Source organism: Ranitomeya variabilis, chromosome 2 (genome assembly GCF_051348905.1).
Source record: "Ranitomeya variabilis isolate aRanVar5 chromosome 2, aRanVar5.hap1, whole genome shotgun sequence".
Lineage (NCBI taxonomy): Eukaryota > Metazoa > Chordata > Amphibia > Anura > Dendrobatidae > Ranitomeya > Ranitomeya variabilis.
The window spans coordinates 346,718,795-346,742,342 of NC_135233.1; the positions used below are offsets into that span (position 1 = coordinate 346,718,795).

The 23,548-nt window shown below is 43.6% G+C and overlaps 1 protein-coding gene and 1 long non-coding RNA gene across 6 annotated transcripts in view; one reads left to right on the forward strand and one right to left on the reverse strand.

Moving 5' to 3' along the window:
* LOC143805813 (leucine-rich repeat and fibronectin type III domain-containing protein 1-like protein) overlaps nt 1–23,548 on the reverse strand; it is a 797,917-nt gene that overhangs the window by 109,549 nt on the left and 664,820 nt on the right. The gene's annotated exons all lie outside the window — the stretch shown is intronic.
* LOC143805814 (uncharacterized) lies at nt 18,911–21,600 on the forward strand. The gene is made up of 3 exons (XR_013221334.1): nt 18,911–20,667; nt 20,778–20,853; nt 20,966–21,600. It is a non-coding gene; the product is annotated as an uncharacterized LOC143805814 (long non-coding RNA).

Genomic DNA, 23,548 nt, shown 5'->3' on the forward strand with positions numbered 1-23,548 from the left:
CAGTATTAAAAGCTGATACTTTTTCATATCGTCCAATATCTCTTTCCATGACAAAAGGCTGACCTTTTTAGCCATATTGATCAAGTCGTAAGAAGAGACAGAGGGACTTCAGAGCGAGCGAATCACACCGGTGGACATGTACAGATGCAGGCGAAATAAAATAAAACTTCCCCAAATCTGAGTTACACCAACACATTTGTGCCCTCCTTACCCCTAAAGAAAACAGCAAATTCAACATTAACATTTTAACCTTTGCCGTAATCAGTTCTCACCGAGGAACCAGGGCTGGAGCCAAAATAATGTATGTAACCAAAGGCTGTGATGGGAGGAAGAGACTGTATGTCTCTCAAACTTCCAAACCTTCGTGATCTAACTAAGCCTTATACTTATAGTTTTTATACCTAACGGTAATCTGTGAACAACATTAATGTGCCCTATTGCCCTTATGTGTAAAGAGAAAAAAAAGGTGGAGGGGACAAAAAAGGGAGCCATCACAAGTACTGTCAACATCCTTGTTCATCAGATGCGAACCAGACCAGTGTAGCAGATAGGGGATATACAATAAGAAATCAGATTTGCAATTTCTACCCTAGGAGTAGTTTGGCATATAGGACCGATAATGCCAGACATAGTTACCAAGCTGTCATCACCGTCCTACAGTGTCAGTTATCCTTTGTCCTCAGATTTTTCTCATTTTTGTCCAGCCAGGAGAGGCCAACTTTAGCTGAGTCACAGCAGAACATCGAGTTCATTGCAGCATCTCTCAAGCAAACATGGAGTATGAGGTTCCCAGCCATCGTAAACGTTTCCTGTATTCCAAGAGTCGTGCCTTTCTCTTCTGTTCGTCAGAATAGTAGTCGTAAAAAAAGGAAATCCTTTGCCTATTTAGGCAACGTTCAGGTTTGTCTCTGGAGTTTCTCAGGATGGCATCCCGATCCTTGTAATAAAGCATTTTGGCCAGAACTGAGAGTGGGGGTCTTCCAGGAGGTATTGGTCTAGTCAGTACCCAGTGTGCACTCTTTACTGCGAAGAGTGGGCTCAGAAAATCTTTCTCAAACACCTTCAATAACCACATTTTGGAGAATTATGTGACACTAGTAGCCCTGACTTTTTCAGGGACCCTAACAATACAAACATTGTTTCTGTGGAGACGGTTCTCCATAACATCCTGTGTGCGGAGTGTGTGTTGTAATACAGTGTGCTGTTACACATCACGTTTCAAAGAGAAGCAAGTGTCCTCTAATTTGTTAACCCTTTCTTCAAGGGCTTTAGTTCTTTCTGAAATACTGTGGAGGTCTTGCCTAACCACCGATATGTCATCTTTAATGCCTCCCACCTGTAGGGTCAGGGACGATAGGCCGCTCTTGCAGCTCCTTATAGCACTCATAATGTCTTTAAGGGTAGGTTCTGTATCAGCTTGCCTATGTGCAGGGGGGTGTGCTTCAGAGGTTGCTTAACTATGTAATGCCCCCCCTCACCTGTCTCCGGCCTGTCCATATCTAGCAGGGGAAAATGGGTCAAGACCTATGTGAATCCCGCTCACTGTCTCGTCCTTCGGCCCCCCTTTCACCACTATGGCAAACCTTTCGAGTTTAGCTGTGGCCTCCCACTGTAGCTCACTGGCTCTGCTTACTCTTGTCACCACGCTTGTGTCGGCGTCATCTTGTGCCTCACGTTCCTGGTCTTTACTTATCTTTCCTCTCTTCATAGCATGTGGTGGGTCTCCTAAGAAGCCAACAGGGATGACTGGAGATGTTTGGGTAAGTTTACTGAAGTGTCTAGTTCGTTCAGCAGATAAATATAAGGGTGAAATAAGGATTGTTTGAGGATTTCTTCATGGAGCTCGCTAGGTGTACGTCTTCTCACATCGCCCCCCAGTGATCGAGACTTGACAGAAAGTGGATACCAGATGTCCTGACTTCTGACTGCTTTGTAGTTTGTGAAAGTTTAATAAAGACACATAAAGTGAGTTTAGACATTGTTTTATGTTCAGTCAGGGACCTGCGGACAATGACAACCAAAAAGCCTTTATTATCTAAACTACATGTGAAAAGAAAGAAACTTTTATTACTGAACCTGTCTAACAGACATTGATGGGAAGTTTCATAAGCGGTTGTTACGGAGCTACTGAAGTAATAACTATCTGTCTTAAGCATCAGTTGATTTGACACTGGCAATTTAGACTTCTTACTGCTAAGACACATGTTTGGGTAAGATGTTACATAGCGGATTGTCAAGTAAAAAGGAAGGCGGTATTTGCTGACTCGGTCAGTTATGCTGATGGCTAATAGGCAAATCTCATATACGGAGCATGGTTATTGCAGCTTTCTATCAAGGAGGCTTTTTTTTTGCATGTACCAGTGAAATTGCTGTAAAGTGTATCGTTCAATTGTAGAGACCTGGTCTGGGAATTGCATTGTTAGCAGATTTCTGATGCATCTGTAAGAAGATGGAAGTTGTGCCCACGTTTCTCCTTGCTGATATATGCTATGATGTGATATGATGTATTCTAATGTTTTACATTGTTATGCGACAGGGTTGTGTACTGCCCGGCATCAGTTAGCGAGTAGGCATGAATAGAGTTAAGAGTTGGGACTAGCCCAGAGAGGGAGGACTATGTAGCAAGATCTGAGAGGACTTCCTGGTAGTGAGTCAGATAGGGCTTAGCTTGCAGCAGGAGCAGAACTTTGGTCTGAGTACTAAGCAGATCCGCATGAGCTGGGTCTCCAAAATGAGTGGAGACTGAGGCAGTGGATAGTGTGATCCTGAGCAAAAGAAAGAAAAATGATCAAAGCATAGAGTGATGCATTGGAGACGGGTCCAAGGATAGGATGCCTAGCAGTACGGCCCTGTGTTCGCTAGACAGAGAAGTAACGGGCCAGGACAGAACAGGGAGCGTGAGAGGAAGATAGTGCCCTGGGTGGGAGTTCCAATGCGTCAGCAAGCAGAAAAACTAAGTAAAGGCCATAGTGGAAAGCTAACTCCCCTAGGGGAAAAAGGAAGTGGAGCCATTGGTTGAAGTATAGGACTTTCAATGGATTGTAGTATTGTGCTGGGTTGTGGTGAATACAGAGGAAACACAGCAGAAACAAGTAAGATTGGAAGCGGTAAAAAGACTGTGTGTGAAGATGCTCCATGTTGTTAAGGAAACGTTGCGAAGTTATGTACCAGCTAATTATTGTACATAGTTCCCGCCAAGTTAATGTTAAGTAAAAAATTGTTTATTTTCGAGTGGTGGTCTCCCTCATTGAACTGTTTAACATCCGGTCCTGGCCAGCTGAAGTCACCAACATCATGCGGACAGCAAGGGTGTAGTGCCCCCATAGACGAAGCCCACACACCCAGCCAGGACCCGCATCTTCATGTAGTATGCTGGGGCATAAGAGACGAGTACCTCACCCATGGCTACCGCTCCTGCCACGCTACACATCATCAATAGTTGATGCTCCAATCGGACATGAGGGATGCTCAATAGAATATGCAATGTAGCACAATATGGGACCACACATTTCTATAGGGGCCATACTATGGATCCAGGTCTGCAATAAGGCCATGTGTATAACAGAACATCCACAGCTGTCACAGTACACAGTGTGCCTGGAAGTCCTCCACTCAGCATCTCCTGCCTCATAAGAAAGTCTAATGTCTCCTAGGCCAGCTTCACACGTCTACATTTCTGGATCCATGTACAGACCACAATTTCAAGACTCTCCACAGGTCTCCTGACTGTTGTGAACTCTATTTTTGGGCTCCTGTTGTGAATCTGCTTTTGGGCTCCTTCTGGTGGTGGCTAGTGGTACTGGTGACTCGGGTGTGTTTTCTTTCTCAGTTCACCTGTTTTCATCAGTAGTGGGGAGTTCCTATTTATTCCTGCTCTTCAGTCATTGCCTTGCCGGCCATCAATGTAACCAGAGCCTTTCTGTTGCATGTTCCTGCTCCTAGACTACTGATCAGCTAAGTTGGACTCTTAGTCCTAAGTTTGTTTGCATTTTTTGTTCCAGTTTACAGCTATATCATTCTCTGTAGCTGGAAGCTCTTGTGGGCTGAAATTACCACTCCGGTGTCATGAGTTGACACATGAGTCTTAAAGTAATTTCAGGATGGTATTTTAAAAGGGTTTTCAGCTGACCGTGCAGTTCCCTTTTGTATCTTTCTACTATCTAGTAAGCGGACCTCGCTTTGCTGAACCTACCTTCATACTGCGTATGTCTTTTCCTCTGAACTCACCGTCAATATATGTGGGCGGCTTCTGTCTCCTTTTCGGGGGAATTTCCCTAGAGGTAAGCCAGGTCTGTTTTTTCCTCTACTAGGGTTAGTTAGTCCTCCGGCTGGCGAGAGACGTCTAGGGATAAAACGCAGGCACGCCCCCCGGCCACTATTAGTTGTGTGGTAGGTTTAGCTCACGGTCAGCTCGAGATTCCATCACCCAAGAGCTCGTCCGTTATTTATGTGTCCTGACGTTCCCCTGCCATTGGGAACCATGACAGTATGGCCGGCCAAGTGTTAAAACTGTTGGCAGAAGAAAGGAGAGAAAAAGAAGTCTGCAAATTTTTTTTTTTTTTTTTCCTTGGTGCTTGCTCTATAGTTGAATCAGTTGCATTTCAGCTCTAATTGCAGTCTTTGTCTCCCTCTCCTTCTAACCCTTGAATGGCTCTGATCTCACCTGCTTAAAATGGATCCTCAGAGTTTGGCTATAGGTTTGAATAATCTTGCCACAAAAGTTCAAGATTTACAGGATTTTGTTATACATGCTCCTATATCTGAACCTAGAATTCCTATACCAGAATTTTTCTCCGGAGATAGATCTCGTTTTTTGAATTTCAAATATAATTGTAAATTATTTCTTTCTCTGAGACCTCGCTCCGCTGGAGATCCCGCACAGCAGGTTAAGATTGTAATTTCCTTGCTGCGAGGTGACCCTCAAGATTGGGCTTTTGCATTGGCACCAGGGGATCCTGCGTTGCTCAATGTGGATGCGTTTTTTCTGGCTTTGGGGTTGCTTTATGAGGAACCTAATTTAGAGATTCAGGCTGAAAAGGCCTTGATGGCCCTGTCTCAAGGGCAAGATGAAGCTGAAATATACTGCCAAAAATTTCGTAAATGGTCTGTGCTTACTCAGTGGAATGAGTGCGCTTTGGCGGCGAATTTCAGAGAGGGTCTCTCTGATGCCATTAAGGATGTTATGGTGGGGTTCCCTGCGCCTACAGGTCTGAATGAGTCCATGACAATGGCTATTCAGATTGATCGGCGTTTGCGGGAGCGTAAACCTGTGCACCATTTGGCGGTGTCTTCTGAGAAGGCGCCAGAGAATATGCAATGTGATAGAATTCTGTCCAGAAGCGAACGGCAGAATTTTAGGCGAAAAAATGCAAACAAACTTAGGACTAAGAGTCCAAATTAGCTGATCAGTAGTCTAGGAGCAGAAACATGCAACAGAAAGGCTCTGGTTACATTGATGGCCGGCAAGGCAATGACTGAAGAGCAGGAATAAATAGGAACTCCCCACTACTGATGAAAACAGGTGAACTGAGAAAGAAAAAACACCCGAGTCACCAGTACCACTAGCCACCACCAGAAGGAGCCCAAAAGCAGATTCACAACAGTAGGACTCACATCTCTATGGATTTTATTTCTGATCTCCCTGCTTCTCAGAAAATGTCTGTCATCTGGGTGGTGTGTGACCGTTTTTCAAAGATGGTTCATTTGGTACCTTTGCCTAAGTTGCCTTCCTCATCCGAATTGGTCCCTCTGTTTTTTCAAAATGTGGTTCGCTTGCATGGTATTCCGGAAAATATCGTTTCTGACAGGGGGACCCAGTTTGTGTCTAGATTTTGGCGGGCATTCTGTGCTAGGATGGGCATTGATTTGTCTTTTTCGTCTGCGTTCCATCCTCAGACTAATGGCCAGACGGAGCGAACTAATCAGACCTTGGAGACTTATTTGAGGTGTTTTGTGTCTGCGGATCAGGATGACTGGGTTGCCTTTTTGCCGTTGGCAGAGTTTGCCCTCAATAATCGGGCTAATTCCTTGTGTGTGAAGGGTTCTAAGTGTATTTTTGGGGTTCAAAAGATTTCTTTTTTGGGGTACATTTTTTCCCCTTCTTCCATTGAGATGGATCCTGTCAAGGTTCGGGCTATTTGTGATTGGACGCAACCTACTTCTCTTAAGAGCCTTCAGAAATTCTTGGGCTTTGCTAATTTTTATCGTCGATTTATAACTGGTTTTTCGGATGTTGCTAAACCTTTGACCGATTTGACTAAAAAGGGTGCTGATGTTGCTGATTGGTCCCCTGCTGCTGTGGAGGCCTTTCGGGAGCTTAAGCGCCGCTTTTCTTCTGCCCCTGTGTTGCGTCAGCCTGATGTTGCTCTTCCTTTTCAGGTTGAGGTCGACGCTTCCGAGATCGGAGCTGGGGCGGTTTTGTCGCAGAAAAGTTCCGACTGCTCCGTGATGAGACCTTGTGCGTTCTTTTCTCGAAAATTTTCGCCCGCCGAGCGAAACTATGATATTGGTAATCGGGAGCTTTTGGCTATGAAGTGGGCTTTTGAGGAGTGGCGTCATTGGCTTGAGGGGGCTAGACATCAGGTGGTGGTATTGACCGATCACAAGAATCTGATTTATCTTGAGTCTGCCAAGCGCCTGAATCCTAGACAGGCGCGCTGGTCGTTGTTTTTCTCTCGGTTTAATTTTGTGGTCTCATACCTACCAGGTTCTAAAAATGTGAAGGCAGATGCCCTTTCTAGGAGTTTTGAGCCTGATTCCCCTGGTGATTCTGAACCTACAGGTATCCTTAAGGATGGGGTGATATTATCTGCTGTTTCCCCAGACCTGCGACGGGCTTTGCAGGAGTTTCAGGCGGATAGACCTGATCGTTGCCCGCCTGGTAGACTGTTTGTTCCTGATGATTGGACCAGTAGAGTCATCTCGGAGGTTCATTCTTCTGCGTTGGCAGGTCATCCTGGAATCTTTGGTACTAGGGATTTGGTGGCTAGGTCCTTCTGGTGGCCTTCCCTGTCTCGAGACGTACGAGTTTTTGTGCAGTCTTGTGATGTTTGTGCTCGGGCAAAGCCTTGTTGTTCTCGGGCTAGCGGATTGTTGTTATCTTTGCCTATTCCGAAGAGGTCTTGGACTCCCGTATTTCCAGACGGAGACTACAATATCTGGTTAAGTGGAAGGGTTATGGTCAAGAAGATAATTCTTGGGTAACTGCTTCTGATGTTCACGCCTCTGATTTGGTTCGTGCCTTTCATAGGGCTCATCCGGATCGCCCTGGTGGTTCTTGTGAGGGTTCGGTGCCCCCTCCTTGAGGGGGGGGTACTGTTGTGAATCTGCTTTTGGGCTCCTTCTGGTGGTGGCTAGTGGTACTGGTGACTCGGGTGTGTTTTCTTTCTCAGTTCACCTGTTTTCATCAGTAGTGGGGAGTTCCTATTTATTCCTGCTCTTCAGTCATTGCCTTGCCGGCCATCAATGTAACCAGAGCCTTTCTGTTGCATGTTCCTGCTCCTAGACTACTGATCAGCTAAGTTGGACTCTTAGTCCTAAGTTTGTTTGCATTTTTTGTTCCAGTTTACAGCTATATCATTCTCTGTAGCTGGAAGCTCTTGTGGGCTGAAATTACCACTCCGGTGTCATGAGTTGACACATGAGTCTTAAAGTAATTTCAGGATGGTATTTTAAAAGGGTTTTCAGCTGACCGTGCAGTTCCCTTTTGTATCTTTCTACTATCTAGTAAGCGGACCTCGCTTTGCTGAACCTACCTTCATACTGCGTATGTCTTTTCCTCTGAACTCACCGTCAATATATGTGGGGGGCTTCTGTCTCCTTTTCGGGGGAATTTCCCTAGAGGTAAGCCAGGTCTGTTTTTTCCTCTACTAGGGTTAGTTAGTCCTCCGGCTGGCGAGAGACGTCTAGGGATAAAACGTAGGCACGCCCCCCGGCCACTATTAGTTGTGTGGTAGGTTTAGCTCACGGTCAGCTCGAGATTCCATCACCCAAGAGCTCGTCCGTTATTTATGTGTCCTGACGTTCCCCTGCCATTGGGAACCATGACAGGCTCCCTCTAGTGGTCACAAGCGGTACTGTGTAGTGTTGTCTTTCTGCAGGTTGGCAGCATCAGCTGGTTCGTTATCCTTGGCTGGTTTCCTATTTAGCTCACCTGGATACTCAGTTCCTTGCCTGCTATCAATGTATTCAGTGCTCTTCAGATTCCTTGTGACTACCTTGCTCCCAGTCTCTCCAAGACAAGCTAAATTTTTGTTTGTTCATTTTTTGATTATCAGCATTCATCATGTTTCTTGTCCAGCTTGCTAAAATGTGATTTCCTCGCTTGCTGGTTGCTCTAGGGGACTGTTTCTCCCCCCACACCGTTAGTTGGTGCGGGGGTTCTGGACATCTCAGTGTGGATATTTTGTAAGGGTTTTTTACTGACCGCACAGACCCCTTTTCTATTTTCTGCTATCTAGTATTAGTGGGCCTCATTTGCTGAATCTGCTTTCACCCCTGTGTATGTGCCTTCCTCTTACCTCACCGTTATTATTTGTTGGGGGCTTCTATATCTTTGGGGATTAGTTCTCTGGAGGCAAGTGAGGTCTTTCTCTCTCTCTAGGGGTAGTTAGTTCCTTAGGCTGGCTCGAGACGTCTAGGATTTTAGGCACGTTCACCGGCTACTTCTAGTGTGTTTTGATAGGTTCAGATTTGCGGTCAGTCCAGTTTGCCACCTCCCTAGAGCTTGTCCTATGTTTGTTACTTAGCTGGAGTAATTTGTGATCCTCAACCACTAAGGATCATAACAGTATAGCAGGCCTAAAAGTGTTTAATGCATCGCAGAAGTGGTATAAAAAGAAGACCTGAGTACATTTTTTTTTTTTTTTCTCCTCCCGCTTTTCCTTTGCTGCAGTCTGTTTAGCTTCTTTCATCCCCTTGAACTCTGGGTGGTTTTGAGCTCAGCTGCAGACATGAATGTTCAGACTCTGACTTCTAGTGTGGATCATCTTACTGCACGGGTGCAAAGTATTCAGGATTTTGTTATTCATAGCCCTATGTCAGAACCAAAGATACCCATTCCTGAGTTGTTTTCTGGAGATAGATCTAGGTTTCTAAATTTTAAGAATAATTGTAAGTTATTTCTATCTCTGAGACCTCGTTCCTCTGGTGATTCCGCTCAGCAAGTTAAAATTGTTATCTCCTTGTTGCGTGGCGACCCTCAAGATTGGGCTTTCTCTCTGGCGCCAGGAGATCCTGCATTGCTTAATGTAGATGCATTTTTTCTGGCTCTTGGACTGCTTTATGAGGAGCCTAATCTTCAGAATCAGGCAGAAAAAGCGTTGCTGGCTATCTCTCAAGGTCAGGATGAAGCAGAGGTGTATTGTCAAAAATTTCGGAAATGGTCGGTGCTTACTCAATGGAATGAGTGTGCCCTGGCTGCAAATTTAAGAGGAAGGCACATACACAGGGGTGAAAGCAGATTCAGCAAATGAGGCCCACTGTCATGATTCCCCAATGGCATGGGAACATCAGAAACACAAAATAACAGACTAGCCCTCGGGTGATGGAAACTCAAGCTGACCGTGACCTAAATCTACCACACAACTAACAGTAGCCAGGAAGCATTCCTACGGCTGCCTAGATGCCATGCGCCAGCCGGAGAACTAACTACGCCTGGAAGAGGAAGGAACAGACCTGGCTTACCTCTAGTGAAATTCCCCAAAGATGATAGTAGCCCCCACATATATTAACGGTGAGTTCAGAGGAAAAGACATACACAGTATGAAGGTAGATTTAGCAAAGCGAGGTCCACTTACTAGATAGAGGAAGGATACAAAAGAGGACTTCACGGTCAGCTGAAAAACCCTTTCAAAAACCCATCCTGAAATTACTTTAAGACTCCTGTGTCAACTCATGACACAGGAGTGGCAATTTCAGTCCACAAGAGCTTCCAGTAACAGGAAATGACAAACTGTAAACTGGACAAAAAATACAGAACAAAAAGGACAAGAGTCCACTTAGCTGATCAGCAGACTGGTAGCAGGAACATGCAACTGAAAGACTCAGGTTACAATGATGACCGGCAAGGAAGTGACTGGAGAGCAAGGCTAAATAGGGAACTCCCAAAACTGATGGAAGCAGGTGAGCTGCGGCAGAAAAGAACACACAAGTCTCCAGTACCACCAGCCACCACTAGGGGAGCCCAAAAAGCGGATCACAACAGCCCACTAATACTAGATAGCAGAAAATAGAAAAGGGGTCTGTGCGGTCAGTAAAAAACCCTTACAAAATATCCACACTGAGATTTCCAGAACCCCCGCACCAACTAACGGTGTGGGGGGAGAAACTCAGTCCCCTAGAGCAACCAGCAAGCGAGGAAATCACATTTTAGCAAGCTGGACAAGAAACATGATGAATGCTGATAATCAAAAAATGAACAAACAAAAACTTAGCTTGTCTTGGAGAGACTGGGAGCAAGGTAGTCACAAGGAATCTGAAGAGCACTGAATACATTGATAGCAGGCAAGGAACTGAGTATCCAGGTGAGCTAAATAGGAAACCAGCCAAGGATAACGAACCAGCTGATGCTGCCAACCTGCAGAAAGACAACACTACACAGTACCGCTTGTGACCACTAGAGGGAGCCCAAAAATAGAGTTCACAACAGTACCGGTCCAGGTTTTGGCGGACTTTTTGTGCTAAGATGGGGATTGATTTGTCTTTTTTGTCGGCCTTCCATCCTCAGACTAATGGCCAAACCGAGCGAACTAATCAGACGTTGGAGACTTATTTGAGATGTTTTGTTTCTGCTGATCAGGATGATTGGGTGACTTTTTTGCCATTGGCCGAGTTTGCCCTTAACAATCGGGCTAGTTCTGCTACTTTGGTTTCGCCTTTTTTCTGCAATTCTGGTTTCCATCCTCGTTTTTCCTCCGGTCAGGTTGAGCCTTCTGACTGTCCTGGGGTGGATTCTATGGTGGATAGGTTGCAGCAGATTTGGAACCATGTGGTGGACAATTTGAGGTTGTCACAGGAGAAGGCTCAGCGCTTTGCCAACCGCCGCCGTGGTGTGGGTCCCCGACTTTGCGTTGGGGATTTGGTGTGGCTGTCTTCTCGGTATGTTCCTATGAAGGTCTCCTCTCCTAAATTCAAGCCTCGCTTCATCGGTCCTTATAAGATCTTGGAAATCCTTAACCCGGTGTCTTTTCGTTTGGATCTCCCAGCATTGTTTGCCATTCATAATGTGTTCCATAGGTCTTTGTTGCGGAGGTATGTGGTACCTGTGGTTCCTTCTGTTGAGCCTCCTGCTCCGGTGCTGGTCGAGGGCGAATTGGAGTACGTGGTGGAGAAGATTTTGGATTCTCGTATCTCTAGACGGAGGCTTCAGTATTTGGTTAAGTGGAAGGGCTATGGTCAGGAAGATAATTCCTGGGTTGTCGCCTCTGATGTTCATGCGGCCGATTTGGTTTGTGCCTTCCACGCGGCTCATCCTGATCGCCCTGGGGGTCTTGATGAGGGTTCGGTGACCCCTCCTCAAGGGGGGGTACTGTTGTGAACTCTATTTTTGGGCTCCCTCTAGTGGTCACAAGCGGTACTGTGTAGTGTTGTCTTTCTGCAGGTTGGCAGCATCAGCTGGTTCGTTATCCTTGGCTGGTTTCCTATTTAGCTCACCTGGATATTCAGTTCCTTGCCTGCTATCAATGTATTCAGTGCTCTTCAGATTCCTTGTGACTACCTTGCTCCCAGTCTCTCCAAGACAAGCTAAGTTTTTGTTTGTTCATTTTTTGATTATCAGCATTCATCATGTTTCTTGTCCAGCTTGCTAAAATGTGATTTCCTCGCTTGCTGGTTGCTCTAGGGGACTGAGTTTCTCCCCCCACACCGTTAGTTGGTGCGGGGGTTCTGGAAATCTCAGTGTGGATATTTTGTAAGGGTTTTTTACTGACCGCACAGACCCCTTTTCTATTTTCTGCTATCTAGTATTAGTGGGCCTCATTTGCTGAATCTGCTTTCACCCCTGTGTATGTGCCTTCCTCTTACCTCACCGTTATTATTTGTTGGGGGCTTCTATATCTTTGGGGATTATTTCTCTGGAGGCAAGTGAGGTCTTTCTCTCTCTCTAGGGGTAGTTAGTTCCTTAGGCTGGCTCGAGACGTCTAGGATTTTAGGCACGTTCACCGGCTACTTCTAGTGTGTTTTGATAGGTTCAGATTTGCGGTCAGTCCAGTTTGCCACCTCCCTAGAGCTTGTCCTATGTTTGTTACTTAGCTGGAGTAATTTGTGATCCTCAACCACTAAGGATCATAACACCTGACCCCAACTGGCTAGCTGATATATATATGCCTACGAGGCTGTTAGTTTGGGTCAGGGGACATTCGGGCAAGGGTGGTCAGTACACAAATATATGACATCTGCCTTACTTGGACTTGCAAGTGCAGGAATCTTTTTCTACAAAAAAGGGGTAAGGGTGACACGGGGACTAGGAAAATGTTTTTATTTCCTGATTTTACATCCGCAGACCATAATATTTTCTCAGACAACCTCTTTATTTGGGTTACCTTGATAAGGCAAGCCCCTGTGAAAGTAAGGCCAATGGATCAAGTGTTTTTGCCAGTGCTTCTGACTCAAATCTGGACCTTGTGGAGATTGTGAAGTTCCAAATTTCACAACCTGCAGACAAGTATAAGAACTTTTAGGCTTGGTGAACATTAGAATGTTGTTTTAGATCTTTCCACTCCAAAGTGCACAGTTTTGTGGGGACGCGGATTGCCAGATGATACCCTATCTGCCAAATAATCAAAATACATACCCGGTGTACGCAGGATGGATGGGTGACCATGGGTCCGGGTATGTATTTATTCTGCGTACACCGGGTATGTATTTATGCTGATTGATTGACATCTATTTTTCCCATGCTATGACACTGTTCCAATATTTGTTTTTGTAGCTATGAGCATTCATAATGAAGCTTACTATCATACTATAGCAGGTTCTGGGTTGGTGTCCTGGCCCGTTATTTATGGCCATTAGGAATGCAAGTCTATTCCCCTATGTTGCATCACTGTATCTTATCTGGTGGTTTTAATGCTGGTTAATAAAATTTACTATTTTATGGGACTTTATGGCTGCTTGGTTCTCTTTTCCTTTTGATTATTATTGTTGGCAGCTGGCCCCCCTATATGTCCTTGATGCATATTTGCTACTCATTAGCTCTATTGTGGTACATCTTTAATCTGTGTATATTTATTTAATATGCTTGCTTCAATACTATTATCCTATCTGCCAAATGCAGAAACTTCTTTCAGCATGGCAAAGGTTAGCCCCAGATCTAAATAGCCTTGCCAAGGCAAAGTGGCTTTTTCGTGCCCCCTAAAAACTCAGAACTTGAGCAAATGCCTTGGTTGCTTACCTTGTAACCGCAACAATGGTTAAAATGCAGGATAAAACAGTCACTCATTTCAGAAAACTTTGCATTAATCAATAGCACAAGTGAAAATAAGAAATCTTGCCATATATCTTATCAGAAAAATATGCTTGTTTCTTCATTTATGATCCATGTTTTATTGTCCTCTCTGTCTTCTGAAATCATCATTGACTCTGAAAAATTCCTAACTTCTGTCTTGATCAAAACAAAGTGAAACTGCTAAATCATTTTGGAGTCTATTCAGAGGGAAAGGAGGGTAGAATCGCGCAGGGTGAGAAAGCGACAAAGAGCCAGAATAGTGCTGGTTGTGGCTTTCTAGTAAGTGTTTATCTCACCCAAATACTGGATTCACAGCTACACCTCTTAGTACTGTTGTATAATTCCCTCTATGCGGCAGCTGCTTTTGAACAAAAGTTCAATTTAGACAGAAAAGAGCAAAACCCTTATATATGTATGCTGCTTATGGGAGGCACCATAGCAGCTAGTCTCTACTCACAAGCTCAGGGACAACCGAACAAAAATGGCTTCCTAGTAAATGTTTATCTTACCCTGGTATTGGACTCACAGCAACACTTCTTAGTACTGCAGAACGATGCCTTCCATGCTGCAGCTGCTTCTGCGTAAGAGTTACATAGAGACAGGAAAGCAGGAATTTCTCATGTCTATGTATGCTGTATATGTGAGACACCATAGCAGCTAGTTTCTACCCCCTAACTCAGAAACAACCCCAACAATTAGAGACAGAGCCTGCTAAGGGTAAAACTGATGACAAATCCAGGATATCCCAGGATATACATCATATAATAAGCAGAAAATATGTCATCCCTCTTGTATACACACAACAGCTTATTTTAAATAATTACCTGAAAGTACGGGTAACTAAGTTGTAACCGGTAGCCATTCTTATCCGATTAATGGTAACTGGATCTTTTTACAAAAATAAGTTGTTTTTTTTTTATTCAGAGTTAAAAATTGTCTATATATTAGTGTCATTTTAATAGGAGTTATAAGGATATTGCTCTCACATAATATTGGCGCTGACATTTTTTGCTCTATTTCTTATTCTAGAAAATTGTCCTAAAATCCATTACTTTTTTTCCTCTCACCAAAGTCATGATTTGGAGAATATTTAAAAAGAAAGGGTCTTTCATTTTTTGCATATTGTCTGTAACCTTTCCATGTCGGTTCTTATAAATCTTGTGTAAGACTGCTCATATTTCTCCATTTAAATGCCTCCTATTATTCCTCAGACATCGCCGTGATTTATAGGTGCAGCGTATGGAATGGGACGCGTTATTTTTTCATGCAAATCGATTGTAAATCACAATACAAAACTCACTATGAAATAATAGAATTTAAAACGTGATGGATTGTGTATTTGGAGGGGATTGATGGCGGAAAAAAGTCTCAGTTCAACTCGACCGCTGATAACTGAATATACAACACAGCTCCATAGAGTAAGAAATAGGACAGTTATTAATGTGCTTTATCTCCGGATGTATAATTTAGCCTGAACTCCCACCATGGCACGATTAGCCAAGCCTTAATAATGCAATGCATAGGGAGATGCGTCGTTTTCTACATCACACCACCGTACACTGCACCTTGTGAACATTACATCTCCCACAATCCAAATCGGCAGAGTACACTATATACAGAGACACTGATTCAGCAGGACATTGCTTGCAGCTGGGAAGTCAATACTAAGACATTAGCATAAATGTCATATTTACAATTTTGAACATTGATGAATCATTATATAAAAACAAATGAAATTTAGCAATTTTCACACTAGGCCTAATAATAGACTTACACTTCCATAAAAAGCAAAAAACTGAGCGGCACTGACCCGTAATCCAACTTAGACGGTAATTCCTAGTGGGTATTCTTAACAGACGTTACCATATGTGCGCCATAAACTGTGACCTCCGGTGCTCCTTCTTAGAAACAAAGTCCTTATTGCATATAATTCTCAGAAGAAGAAATGATAAGGGCACTCACCGGTCTTCAGTAAAATTATACCTTTATTTGCAACAATACATCCAGAGTCAGGTTATGGCCGGGGGAGAGCCGGAGCTCTGTGAGCAGTGGAGGATGACGGCCGTTTCGCGCTTGTCCTGCGCTTCTACGGGTCCATAGAAGCGCAGGACAAGCGCGAAACGGCCGTCGTCCTCCACTGCTCACAGAGCTCCGGCTCTCCCCCGGCCATAACCTGACTCTGGATGTATTGTTGCAAATAAAGGTATAATTTTACTGAAGACTTACACTTCCAGCTCTTTAGAAAAATTTCGGCAGTCTGAATATCATTACAGACAGGACAACAATGAAAAGTAACCACAATAGATAACATAGGCTCCACCACTCACAGTAAGTTAGTGGTGGACAAATCATTCCTTTTGGACAAGTTGTTCTAGAGCTTCCACCTCTATGATCCGGTAAGCTTCACAACGTAAAACCTGTGTATGCCGATCTCCGCTGCCGGCTGGTGCAAAAATACGCTACAACACTGATAACGAAGAGGGGGACGAATCCCCATTATTGACATCGTTAAATGTTTATTCACCCCAGTTGTTACTGTATATAGGTGTTCTCTAAACCCAAAATAAAAAGAGAATAGTTTGGCCAATATGGAAGAACTGGCTAGACAGTAAATGCAAAAATAATTCACACCACGCAATTCATTTTGCGGGTGATCAGTTGTTTCACATCATGATTTACTGACCCTATCCTAACTTTTTTTTCGTACCTCTTTTCGTCAAATTGCAAAATGAGCAGTGGGCACATTTATAATTACCAACTGGTGTCATGTCACTCAACCAAGTGCTTTCTTTCCCTTTATATCTCCCCTGATTGATTCATTCCATCAAATTTCTACATCTGCAGAATGATATTATGGGTGGGGAAACGGTCCTATGGTCCTGATCTGCCTGTGGAATATGCCAATACTTCCGTATTGATCTCCTAATCTGTTCTGCTTCAGGACAATATTGGAAGGAGCATACACAGAGAGGATTTTTTCTTTCTTGCAGTATGAGAAGAATAGATCATGTGTTTATTGATAGCACGTGTAAAAGCTTCAACAGTCACCTGTACCCTAGAGTTTCTACTCTGTCTCATAGATCCAATGTCTTTTCCAAAAAATCACTCATTCTCAGCATTATAAGAGGTATTTACTAAATTTGGAAGATCTCACTTTGACATCCCCCATCCGGAGAACGGGTGGTCAATCATGGGCACTGCTGCTCCTTCCGAAATTGCAGAATGCTTGGGTAGTTTTCAGCACTCTCCATAAAAATGAATGAAAAGACGGTGTGCATGATCAACCACCACTCCATTCACACGGGGATCTCAACCACCAGTTCCATTCACACGGGGCTCTCAACCACCACTCCATTCACATGGGGCTCTCAACCACCACTCCATTCACACGGGGATCTCAACCACCACTCCATTCACACGGGGATCTCAACCACCACTCCATTCTCACGGGGCTCTCAACCACCACTCCATTCACACAGGGCTCTCAACCACCACTCCGTTCACACAGGGCTCTCGACCACCACTCCGTTCACACGGGGCTCTCAACCACCACTCTGTTCACACAGGGCTCTCAACCACCACTCTATTCACACGGGGCTCTCAACCACCACTCCATTCACACAGGGATCTCAACTACCCATTCATACAGGGATCTCAACCACCACACTATTCACACAGTGCTCTCAACCACCACTCCATCCACACAGGGCTTTCAACCACCACTCGATTCACACAGGGCTCTCAACAACCACACTACTCACATAGTGCTCTCAACCACCACTCTATTCACACAGGGATCTCAACCACCACTCCATTCACACAGGGATCTAAACCACCACTCCATTCACACAGGGGTTTCAAACCACCACTCCATTCACACAGAATTCTAAACCACCACTCCATTCACACAGGGCTGTCAACCACCACTCCATTCATACAGGGCTGTCAACCACCACTCCATTCATACAGGGCTCTCAACCACCACTCCATTCATACAGGGCTCTCAACCACCACTCCATTCATACAGGGCTCTCAACCACCACTCCATTCATACAGGGCTCTCAACCACCACTCCACTCATACAGGGCTCTCAACCACCACTCCATTCATACAGGGCTCTCAACCACCACTCCATTCATACAGGGCTCTCAACCACCACTCCATTCATACAGGGCTATCAACCACTACTCCTTTCATACAGGGCTCTCAACCACCACTCCATTGACATAGTGCTCTCAACCATTACTCCATTCACACAAGGCTCTGGACATTCTCGTTATCAGTGTGGGTCACAGTGTTCAGATTCCTCAGTGATTGGGAATTTATACCCTTTTAAAAGGGGATAACTTCCAAAGTTGAGAATATTCCTTTAATTAATTTTAACCGTACAAGCTGTCCATATAGGAGTTTTAACATGTGGTGGATGAAGCATTTTCAAATCAACTCTAATATTTACTCTTCCAATTATGATACCTAACCTTCTAGTTTAGTGATAATTAAGAGTAGATTTAAGCCAGGATCTATCCTCAGATACTTTGACATCATAGTGTTCATACATGCTGAGGTGCAATGATGCCAAGTAGGATAAATCTTAGAAAAAACAAAGAAAAGGGTAGTATGCAAACAAAAAGGGATCACCAGAGTAATTTACCAAAAAATAACACTTTTATTAAACCACAATCATTAGATACACTACAGCATGATTATTAAAAACACTTAAAAGATTGCATAACAAAGCAAGTCATGAAAACTAGACCTGTGATAAGGTCAAGCCACAATGCCACCCTACAAAGCACCTGCAGAGTCAAATAGAGAGTTCCCCCATGGCTACCAAGCAGTCATTGTGGCTTGACTTTATCACAGGTCTAGTTTTCATGACTTGCTTTGTTATGCAATCTTTTAAGTGTTTTTAATAATCATGCTGTAGTGTATCTAATGATTGTGGTTTAATAAAAGTGTTATTTTTTGGTAAATTACCCTGGTGATCCCTTTTTGTTTGCATACTACCCTTTTCTTTGTTTTTTCTAATGTGCCTTTTTGTAGTATGCTAGAGGTGATCCCTGACGGTGGTGCCTGCCTATACTTCTTGGTGCAAGTAGGATAAATCTCTATTCAGACTGGATTGAGACTTCAGTCAGAAACATACGTAATTAACATATGCTGGATAGTGAGGAGCGAACGTGCTTAGTGATACTCGTATATAACTCACGTATCTAGGTGCTTGGTTGTGCTAGACACTCTCCGAGCATTGTCTGGTGCTCGGATGTAATGCTCGAATCCCCGCCCCACATTACCTCATCAGAGGTTATAAAATGACCGCTGCTGCCACGCTCAACACAATCTATTGGAATATGGTGAGGAAGGAGAAACAGGCAATTAATGTTTCGGCCTACCAGTGGCCTTGATCACAATATTGCTGAAATAAACAGAGAAATATATACAATGAAAAATATATACAGTGAACAATTATACATATGATCTCATTAACACATATATACAGTATATATACAATTTTAAGAAGGGGTGGCAACCACATTCAACTGCTAAAACAGAGAGAGACATTCTGGATTTACACTCTTGATACACTTCACCCAAGAGGCCTCAATAGAGAACTTGATTGGCTACTATAACCATCTTTTGTTTTTCCTAGGCAAATTGACCGACAGCGCTTGTAGACTAAGCTTTTTTCATGCATGGGATGGTAAGACCCTTACCCCTTAGGTTCGGTGTAAGTTTCATTTACATCTCCCTATCTTTTTCATTTTTATTTTTTATTTTTATTTTTATATTTACTTTAATTTTTATTTTTACTTTTATTTTCATTATCATTTTTCTTTTTTTCTTCTTTTTTCATTTTTTTCACTTCTGTCATCCATTATTTTTATTTATATTTATTTTTATATTTATTTTTATTTCCATTTATTTACAATTATTTTTGTTATTTATTTTTATTTGTATTTTAATGTTATTTCATTTTTTCTCAAATTTTTCTTATTTCCTTTTTTTGTTCATAATTTTTTTACTTAATTTCACCACTGTCATCATGTCCTTAACCTTTATGTATTAATACAAAATTGTATGTAGTTTGGACTCCTACTTCATTGATTAAGTGTATATGTGTATACCTTGCATTGCCTATTGTCTATATTATCAATCCATAAGGTTTTTAACTCTGCCTTCATTGTTTAGCTTTTTAAATAGATAAGGGTCCTGATGCTGGTCCAAAAACTGTGCTTGAATATAAAGCACAACAACCACTACCATCACCATACACTGCGCATGCGCCGGTATCCTTCTTACCACGCAAGCGCCTGATATTGCTCTGACTATTGATACAACAAATCCCTGATACTGCCGGGGTCTGCGCATGCGCCGGCGTTCTCCATCACATCCGGTCACATGATCGACCGGGCACTTATACAGTGGCACCGCGTTGTTCACTACAGCCGCTCACCTGCTAAGACACACGTTGTGTCAGCTCTCCCCACTTAGCCACAAACGCTGGCTCCCAGGATCTGGATTGCGGTTCCCGCTGTGTCACCGATGAATGTGAGATGACCGGGCCTATGAGATAAGTCACCTAGAGCTTACACTTAGATACCCTAAAATGTACCCCATTTTCCTCCTCCACCAATATAAGTGCTTATATTGCGTCCGGACTAGCAAGCACACACAGCGCCGTTACTGACATCCTCATTGGCCCCATTAGGCTCTACACTATACAGGCAAGTACACCATAGTCATTCACCTAATGGTCTCAAGCTCTTTATATATAACGCTGGGAACAATACTATTTTTTTTGACAATTTGTATGCTACAGCAAGTCTTTTTCTGGTTACGTGGTGTATATACACCGACCCTGATGCTCTCCATTTGGACCGTTGGCCATACATTTCCCCTATGTGGTAAATCCTTCATTTCAGTGCTCACACCTCCATAGGCCTCGCTATATCAAAATCTTGATATGGTTCACTGTAAATCTGTTATCTATAGTGCAATTTTGAAACTGAGCTGCCCCATACTATTGTGGTATGGAGATATATCCACACATATGTATACAGTTAGCCACGAGCGCTTCAAAAATATGTGCCTACCAAATATTGCTACCTCTCACTACTTCTTACTATCTCCTATCACCTCCAACAGGAAGAGACTTTACCGACTGCTTATTTGATTATTCTATAAACACCATACGTCTACCTTAGAAACGAACCGCCAAAAGGGTATGTTCATCTGTCTTACTTTCCGCAGTATGTGAATCTGTTACTCTACTTCTTGCTCTAACCACCTAAATCTCTAAACCCTGCTCTCCGTAATGTCCTTTGCATCATAGGTCTCCTAAAAATTTAGATCGCTATCCTAGGGAAGTTTCCTGATTACCCTGACATATTTTTCAAATTTTTTTTCAAGTTTGTACTTCTTAAAATTGTATATATACTGTATATATGTGTTAATGAGATTGTATGTATAATTGTTTACTGTATATATTTTTCATTGTATATATTTCTCTCTGTATTTCAGCAATATTGTGATCAAGGCCACTGGTTGGCTGAAACGTCAATTGCCTGTTGTTTCTCCTTCCTCACCATATTCCACCTGAAGGAATTCCTTTGAACTGTACGAGTGCAGTGTTTGTTAATTCTACTATTGATGGGACTATTGGCTCCGTTCACTTGCACCATCAACTTCCACGATAGTCGAGTGCTAGCTTTTTGGTCTCCTCCACGCTCAACACAATGACACCATTACACAGCTCAGGGACCGTTCTGATTAGAGGTAAAGAGTAGTTGTCCAGGCCTGTGTGTGCACAGTTTCAGGAATCAGAGTCCTCTAGTGGCGATACTGTTGCTGAATCGCCATACTAAAAGTCATTCTAAGAACTAACCTTGTGCTTTGCCATTTCTATACTATACATCCTGCATGTAGCCTAGAGACAGCTGCTGGAGCAGGGAGAGTGGCTGAACACAGCCTCTAAGCAGGGCTTAGAGCTTTGCAGTCCATTGTTAAATATGTAGCTACTGCAGGTGACCACTTTTTTTTGTGAAAAATTGACTGTATTGTCATCCTTACAGTCTAACCTGCTTTGTGTTAAATTACTGCGGTTTTGAACTAAAAAAAAACTTCCAAAACTATGTACTTAATTTTTCATCCATACAGTTTAAGCTGCTTTTGTGTTTATATTATGGTGGTTTTAAACTAAATAAAATGCTTTGTCTGCTGCAGGTGACCATTTTTTTTTATTAAAAATTTTTTTTTTAATTTTTAATTAATCAAGAAAACTTGGTTTCCAGAGACCTGGCAATTAGAAAATTAGTAAAGGAGTGCAGTAAGGGATAGGGAAATGGAAGTGCTGATGATGGTGCACGCAGATGCCGAGGACGTGGGGCAGATGCAACTGTGCCTGTTGCTGGAGCACAATAAACGCCCATCCACTACAAATCGCTTCCTGCTCCACTTTGCAGGGAGGCATGGGACACCACTTCTGAAGTCAGACCAGTGTGAACAGGTGGTCGATTGGATAGCAACAAATGCTTCCGGCAAGCTTGCCAGCATCACCCAGTCTCAGGGCCGGACTGGCCATCTGGCAATTCTGGCAAAAGCCAGAAGGGCCTGTCTGGTCATGGGCTGCCTTGTCTGCTACGTTGTTGGCAGAATCTGTGTTCTCAAGACACCCATACTGTTAATAGCTGTGACGGAGCACAAAGTTGCTGACTCCATCACTTACCCCAGCATGCCATGGGTATTATTAGAAATATTGGTCTTGTAGTAAATCTTCCTTTCCTCCATCCAGGGTAAATTAGTAATATATCCCATCTGGTGCTCGAAAGTGGGGACAACATGGGCCTGTGTGATTTTAAATGCCAGGGCTGAATTTTATCCCTAGTCCGTACCTGCCCAGTTTTACACACGGTCCAGTCTCACCAGCCAAGAGTGTGGATCACTTAATCCACACCCTGATCCTCCTTCTTCCCACCATGTTGTGTCCTGGGGGACCAGTTATCCCACAATAGGACACAGGAGGACATGCTGTTTAGTGATGCACAAAACTTAGATCAGCCACGGTCACAATAAGATGATGATGAGGAACGGCAAATTTTGTCTAAGGAGGTAGATGATGATGAGTCACAGTTGCCGATAAGTCATGTTCTTGCTGCTCCACAAAGTCAGGAGTATCAGCGTGGAAGACGAGGTGGTGGATGACGAAGTTACTGACCCAACCTAGGAAGCTGGCATGCAAAGCGAGGACAGCAGCACTGAGGGCGAGGGATCTGCAGCACCGAAACAAGCAGGAAAAGGTAGTAGGCTGATCAGAAGGACAAGGCTGGCAACTGTTCTGCAAAGCACTGACACTTGTAAATTTCTCTGTCAAAAGTTTGGTGTTTTCCAGTCTGGGTGTCAAGACACAGCTGTCGGATGACGCGAGACCAGGTGATACTTACCTGTCCCAAACACTAGGGGGCATCCTAGCTCGCCTTACTCCCTGGGATACTTCTGAAGGTGAAAATGCTGGGGCCTCCACCCTTGCCTTATCTCCTGAGTTAGCCCTCCATCTGTTCTGTCCCACCACCAGGGAAGAGCTGGTGAAGCACTGTAGTACACCAACTCAACAAACAAGGCAACACAAACAAGGGTTAACAGAAAACTCCAGGCATACAAAATATTCACTCACATATAACAGAGGAATGCACCAAGGCGTAGAGGTAGGAAAATAAACCAAAATAGAGAAGGACAGGGAATTACTATGCATACAAGCCATGCAACAGTCACAGATAACTCATGCAACTCTAATTCTCATATGAACTCCTCTCCCTCCGTTAGCAAGTATTTGTAACAGAGCTCAGATTATGAAGGGGAAAGGAGTGGCTAACCCAGCTCAGCTGTGAGCACAGGGATTTCCAACATGGCCGAATAACCCCTGTTCTGCCAGAAGAAACAAACACATTTAAAATGAAGGAGAAATGCTTCTTCTCAGCGCCGGAGTAGGAGCTGCGGTCTTGTGGCGCCACACTGTCACGGTAACCCCGTGACACTGGGACCTTTTTAAAGAGAGTCTACAGACAAAAAAATGGTCATTGGCAACCTGAACCATGTCAAGATCAGTAG